The sequence below is a fragment of the Cynocephalus volans genome, chromosome 10, assembly GCF_027409185.1.
Source record: "Cynocephalus volans isolate mCynVol1 chromosome 10, mCynVol1.pri, whole genome shotgun sequence".
NCBI classification, from domain to species: domain Eukaryota; kingdom Metazoa; phylum Chordata; class Mammalia; order Dermoptera; family Cynocephalidae; genus Cynocephalus; species Cynocephalus volans.
In genome coordinates this window covers 58,193,449-58,200,737 of record NC_084469.1, presented here as the reverse complement: position 1 = coordinate 58,200,737, position 7,289 = coordinate 58,193,449, and positions in this window count along the sequence as shown.

Genomic DNA, 7,289 nt, shown 5'->3' with positions numbered 1-7,289 from the left:
ACATTGCTAGTGACTGGAGGAGCAAGATGCACACTCTGCCTCTAGAACCCAAACTCTTTATCACAGCTGCTTTTTTTCATACTTCTATTTTTAAGCTAAAATAAAATTTCACATAACATAAAATTAACCATTTTAAAGTGTATGATTTAGTGGAATGTAGTTCATTCACAATGTTGTACAACCAGCACCATCTGGTCCCAAACATTTTCATCACCTCCCTAAAAAACCCCGTACCACTCCCCACTCAACCTTCCCCCCAGCCCCCAGCAATCTGCTTTCTGTCTCTATGAATTTAGCTGTTCTAAATATTTCCCATAAATGGAATCATACGATAGGTGATCTTTTGTGTCTGGTTTCTTTCATTTTGCTCACTATTTTTGAGGTGCATCCACATTGCAGACCACAGTTGGAGGTTGCCACAGTCCTCCCTCATCCTCATCCTCAGCTGCCTCTCCGATTCTTTCCTCTATGAAAGGGCCTCGTCAGCCTGTGTCCCCTGAGCTGTCTCATTCTACACTGGCAACTTGGGATCCCTTCAAATCCCCTGAGAACCAAATAAACATCCAAAGCCTTACCTCTCTGGGTCAGGAGGTGATTTGTGCCATTTTGTGTGTGACATATTTATTGTCAGGTTCCTAGAGATCTTTCCAGAAGGACTTCTGGTGAGAACTTCTCTCTCACCTCAATGCCATCTCTCTGAAGGGCCAACCTGTTGTCTTGTTCATTACTGTATTCTCAGCACCTGGAGCAGAGTGTGGCATGACAGGTGTTCAAAATATTTGCTCAGGAATGAATAAATAAATGAATAAATGGCTAAATCAGCCCCCCCCCACCCAAAGTGAACCAGGCTTCCTCCATCAGTCCATGATGCCTTCTCCATATCTCACTCTCTTCTGATATCCAGAATAAATTCCCATCCCCAAAGGGCGCAGGATGCCCCCAATTCCACCTGCCAGCTACTCTTGATGCCTCATGCTGCAATGCCACACTCTGACAAAACTGGCGAAGAGCAACCCTTGCACTGAAACCACACTAAACATTCCAACAGCTGGCACCACCACCCTTTCTTGAGGGAGGTGCTGTACGTTCAAGCACATTGCCCATGAAGATACCTCCAGCAAGTTAGTGGCCAGTGGGAAGCTGGGTTTGGGACTCAACCCTGAGATGCTAAACTTTCGGCTTCTGCAGTACCTGCCATCTTGGGCTCCCTGGAGCCTCTGAAGAGTCACCAGGAACTCTGCCAAGGTAGATTCCTGGCAACCCCCCCTACCAACCACAGAAATAAAACAACAAACAGAGCAACCTGCCTTTTTTTTTTTTTTTTTTTTTTTTAAAGATGACTGGTAATGGGATCTCAACCCTTGGCTTGGTGTTGTCAGCACCACGCTCAGCCAGTGAGCAAACCGGCCATCCCTATATAGGATCCGAACCCGTGGCCTTGGTGTTATCAGCACTGCACTCTACCGAGTGAGCCACAGGCCGGCCTGCAACCTGCCTTTTAAGAGGAAGAACAGAATGGAAGGCAAGTGGAGTGAGGACCATGGTGCCTTCAGCCTTCCTGCTCCTCATTGCCCTCACTGTCCTCTTGCTACTCTGGATCTGGGGCTGCCCCACATTCCAGGGCCACCTCCCTGCTGGCTCCTGGTCCCTGCCTTTCCTGGGGAACATTTTGCAAATAGACCACAAGGGCTCTCTAAAGTTCTTCCAGGCAGTGAGATGGGGAGGGGAGCAGGGTGAAAGGCAAACAGGCCACAGGCAGCAAGGCAGTTGGGGGTCAAACTTTGGGTGGGACTCTGCAGAACAGCTTGGGAATCCTCTTCTTCCAGGCATGATCTGGCCCAATATGCCCACTAGAGAAGCTTCTGGAATTCCCGTGACTTGAAATGGAGGAGAGGTACTGGAGATGGTGTGTGAGGAGTCTGTGTAGTTCCTAAAATTCAGGACCGAGCCCGTGGCGCACTCGGGAGAATGCGGCGCTGGGAGCGCAGCGATGCTCCTGCCACGGGTTCAGATCCCCTATAGGAATGGCCGGTGCACTCACTGGCTGAGTGCCGGTCACGAGAAAGACACACACACACACACACACACACACACACACATACACATTCAAATCTGGGAAGTTATTGGAAAAGCCGAGAGACAAGGACACTTGGGTCTAAGGTTGGGGGAGGGGGGGACGACTTGAATCCATGAAGTTCAAGTCCCCATTCTTCCCTGATGAGGCTGCAGCCATTGGGGTTTAGGCAACACTGCAAGGTGTGGCCCAGCAGTGAGAGTGGAAGATCCTTCTCTTGAGTGAGGTAGTGAGATCTGGACCCTGCTTCTGAAGCTGTGGGAGAAATATGGGGACGTCTTCACGGTCTACCTGGGGCCTGCCATCATCCTGTGTGGATATGAGGTGATGCAGGAGGCCCTGGTGGGTCAGGCTGGGGCTTTCTCTGGCCAAGGGAAAATCACCGTCATGGACTCCATCTTCTGGGGAGTCTACATTTATCAGTTTGCAATTTGTGTCTATAGTGTGGTATAACTTCTTCCAAACCTGTCTTTATTTTACCAACATACTTTGCAACTTTTGTATTTTGTGTGTCTGTGTGGCTTTCTATTTATAATTGAACAGCTGGAGACACATCTTTAGATCATTGTCTATGGTTCTAACATTTTCCCCCCACGGTTGCATATGCTTCTGATTATGGATGTAGCTAGGGATGATATTCACAATATTTAGGCATCCAGTGCACAGACTCAGAGGGTTAGATTCTGGACCTAGGGCTGGAGTCAGGTCCTCGGAGGACGCTGCTGAGCCAGATGTGAACTTTTTTGTTGATGGGTCACAGAGAAGTTCAAAGGGACTTGGGAAAGAGGGGTCAGGGTGGCCAGCAGGGATGCCCAGAGGGCTCAGGAAACAACTGTTAACCAAACGGGGCAGAATTATTATATTTTTATCTTCCAACTTCAGAGCCATACACTGGGTAAAGCTCACTATCAACCGTGGATGTGCCATAATTGATTCAGCCACTGCCTGTTGATGGCCGTTTGGGTCCTCCTGGGTTTGACATCCTCTTAGGGCGCTGCTGTGTCCGTGCCATCGTGAGCTCTGCCCAGGGCCCTCACCACTCTGAGAAGCCAGGCACTTTGGAAAGCTGGCCACTCCCTGGAAGCAGAGGGCAACTGCAGGAAGCGGAGGGACTTTATCCCATTCCCCGAGGGTGAGCTGTGCCCTCCCACCCTGCGAGGACGCCTGCTCGCCCCCTCTCCTGTGTGACTGTTTCCCTTTATCCACCTCAAACACTGGGTGAATGCTTTTGAAAAAGGTGAGGATTCTGAAGGAAAGAGAAAGCAAGACATGTACGGAGACAAAGATAGTGTGAAGAGGAAAGAAAGAGAGGAGGAATGAGGGGGGAGAAAGATGGAGACGAAGTGAAACACAAAGACGGAAACACACACACGCACGTTCACGCACACGCACGCGCACGTTCACACGCACGTACACGCACATGCACGTTCACACACGCACGCGCACGTTCACACACGCACGCGCACGTTCACACGCACGTACACGCACATGCACGTTCACACACACGCACACGCACGTTCACACACACGCACGTTCACACACGCGCACACGCCAGCAACAGATAAAGGGTCCATTACTGAGAACCTGCTATGTGCTAAGAGTGGGAAAGACACTTTCTCCCCCTCAAAGTAAAAATAACTTCAGAATTTTTCCTAATTTTTCTTTAAACAAGGAAATAATAAGAGTTGAAATTGAAAATCCCCTGTTATTCGCCACTAAAAGCAGACGTTAATATTACAGATGAGGTCCTTCCAATTTTTTTTTATTGCAACATAACTGATTGTACATACGTGTGGGGTGCAGAGATGACTGTCAGGATTTGTGTATGATACGTGATAATCGAATCAAGATTATTAGCTAAACGTGTGCACACATACAAAGGTAGGTGATGGATAGATATATAGATATTAGGGAGGTAGGTGGAAGAAAGATCATACGGAAGAAAGAAAGGGAATGGAAGAAAAGGGAAGAACCAGAAAAATATATTCATTTATTTTTTTGTTAGCCAGTTGCTTAAATCTGAGCTTAGTCCAGAGTGAGGCCTGTGGGGACCTTCTGAGCTCCTCCCTGCTCATCCTTCTCTATGGAAAGTCCTTTCTGTAGTCTATCCTTATTCCAGCCTGCTGTAGTCTCCATCCATCCCCAAATGGCCTTCACAGCTTACTGAAGATACAATCTTCGGGGCTCAAGGCCAAGAAATACATTCGATAACTTAGTGTTACCACCACCCCTAGCAATTGAGAAAACTGAGACACAAACAAGGGAAATATTCAGACCTAGGATCATACAGGAGGACAGCAGCAGCAGAGTCAGGTGCTCTGCCTCCTTCCCTTGTCCCCATGCACACCACACATCCCCTCTCTTCTTTCCTTCTGTGACATGAAAAAGCCAGTTCAGCCCTCCACCTCTGTGCTGTGTGACTCCAGAACATCTCGGTAACCTTTCTGATCTTAGCCTTCCAAAACCACTGAGATCAAAATAAAGTTCTACTTTTTTTGAACCAAATGGCTCTCTGTACTGCCTTCCTTTTTTGGGGGGGGAGGCAAAATTCACACAACATAAAATTAATTATTAACCATTTAAAATGTACCCCCCCAAAAGCAAGGCAGCATAGATAGCCATTCACCATGTTTTTTAACCATCACCTCTATCTAGTTCCAAAACATTTTCATCACCTCAAAAGTCTGGAACCACTAAGAAGCCAGTCCCCATTCTCCCCACCCTGCGGCCCCTGGCATCCACGAGTATGCTTCTGTCTCTATGGATTCACCTATTCTGGAAGTTTCATATTCATGGAATAGATGAAATGTAAATTGAATCATGTGACCTCTGTGTCTGGCTTCTTTCACTTTTCAAGTTTCACCCAACTTGTAGCATGCTATGAGTTCTTCATTCCTTTTCATGGTTTGAATAATATTTCATTGTATGGATAGACCACATTTTGTTTATCCATTCATCGGTTGATGGACATTTGGGTTGTTTCCACCTTTTGGCCATGGTGAATAATGCTGTTATGAACATTTATGTACAGCATTGCCCTTCTTTTGTTTTACTCATCATTGGAGTAATAGAAGCGTGTTCTTCAGTCTCCACCTTCCGAGCTAAGGCTCTGGAAGGATGAGGTCAGACCTCCCCTCTCAGGTGCTCTTTATAAGTGGATATGAAGATTACATGAGATGATCCTGAAAGAGTTGATAGAATAGTACTTGATACCACGTAAGTATTATTTAAGTGAGTGATAAATAAATAAATTCTCATCTTAGAGCTGAGGCTTCGAGAGGTGAAGTTGCTGGCCTGAGCTCAGAGCCTAACTCACACCTGATGACTCTCAAGCCTGAGCTCTTAAACATGGAAGTCACAGGCCCGTAGGCAGGAATGTTGGAATTCCCTGGAGAGGTGGCCTTTCCCATCAGAACTGTCCCTTGGTTTTCTCCTGTCCAATGCTGAGGAGGCAGTCATGGCATGTCTGGAGAGAGGCTGTTTCATAGAGAAGGGTGGAAGAGAGAGCTATGTCCTACATCTGGGAGGATGGGTGGGGAATGGGGGCTTCCAAACAGCCAAATACCCTCCTCCACTGTCCTGTTCCATTCGTCTCTGCCTCAACTCAAGGCAGGCACATTCCTTGCTGGACTTCAGTGCTCAGGAGAAGAGAGGCTGGGGACTAGGTGGGGATGAGGGGCTTACTGAATCTCAGATTATGGGTCCTCAGGGAGCCTGGGCTACATCTTCACAACTGAGGGAAGGGGACTTGCTTGAGGTCACACATGGAGCTAAAGAAGATTCTTTTTCTTCCCAGTGGGGGCCACAAAAAGCAGGGTTTAGGCTCAACAGGAGGAGGTGGTCCAAAGGAGAGTTGTGAAAGCTACGCCACTACTTTAGAAGAAAAACAGGGGGCTGCTCCTTCTGCCAAAGGTTCTGGCTTGTGATTGTGCTGTGTGGGACTGAGATTGTTCAGGAAAAGTTGATGAAACAGTCAAGGGATTCTCCAAAAGGAATGAGATTAAGATGCTCGAATCAGTCTCATGGGGAGTCAATGAGTGGAGGGTCGATCAGGGATTAAACAAAGGTTGTAGGAGGAGGAGACATCTTCTTCATCCATCTTTCTCTCCCTCCCCTCCCTCTGCTGACAGTGGCCCACCATGCAAGACAAGAGTGGGGAGGACTGGGTGGCATTCTTCTATATTCATGATAATCTGTTTTGGCCATAAAAAAAGGAAGGAGGGAGTTTAGAATGGGAAGGGTGCAAAGAGAACAAACTCCAAAAGGTGACTATACCTGGTGAAGCCGACTTGGACATCTTCCAGGATTAACTGAGAAGAAGACAGAAATAGGAATAATGAAGCCTAATCCAAGAGAGAGGCAGATAGATACAGAATGAGTCAGAGACAGAAAAATTTAGAGACATGAAGACAAGAAGAGAGAGACACAGGCAAAGGAACAAACAGAAACAGAGACATATACAGAGTCAAAGACAGAAAGGGATGGAGAAACAGAAACAGAGAGAGAGAGAGAGGACACAGGAGAAACAGAAAAGCAGCATGCGGTAGGCATGAAGAGAGACAGACAGAAACAAAGACAAAGGAATAGGAACAGAGAGACTGAGTCAGATGTGGAGAGATGGAGATAGAGACAGAGAAACACAGAACAGAAAGACAAAAGGAGAATAATCATGAGACTCTCAGTCATAGAGAAAGACAAAGAGATGCAGAAACAGATGATCAAGAGATGAAGAAATAATGAGAGAGGGGAAAATCAAAACAAATATAAACACACCTAAAGAGTTACACAAAATTCAGAGGTAAAGACACCAGCTTCTTGCGCCCCACCTCAACTCACACTGGCTTAAGCAAAGACAGGAGAACGTGTTTGTTCATTCATTCTTGTGATAGGCAGAATTCTAAGGTGGCCCCCTAAGATCTCCCTCCCTAATCCCCAGGACTGTGAATATGGCAAGACATCATGCCAGTGATTACGTGATGTTACATAGCAAAAGGGATTGTGTCGATGTAATGAAAGTACTAATCAGTTGACTTTTAACCAAAAGGGAGGTTATCCAAGTGAGCCTAACCTAATCACATGATCCCTTTAAAAGTGGAGGCTTCTTCAGCTCATCACAGAAGGGAAAGCCAGAGAGATTCAAGGTAGAAGTATTTGACATGCTGCTGCTGGTTTGAAGATGGAGGGGGCCACATGCAAGGCTGGAGAGTGGCCTCTA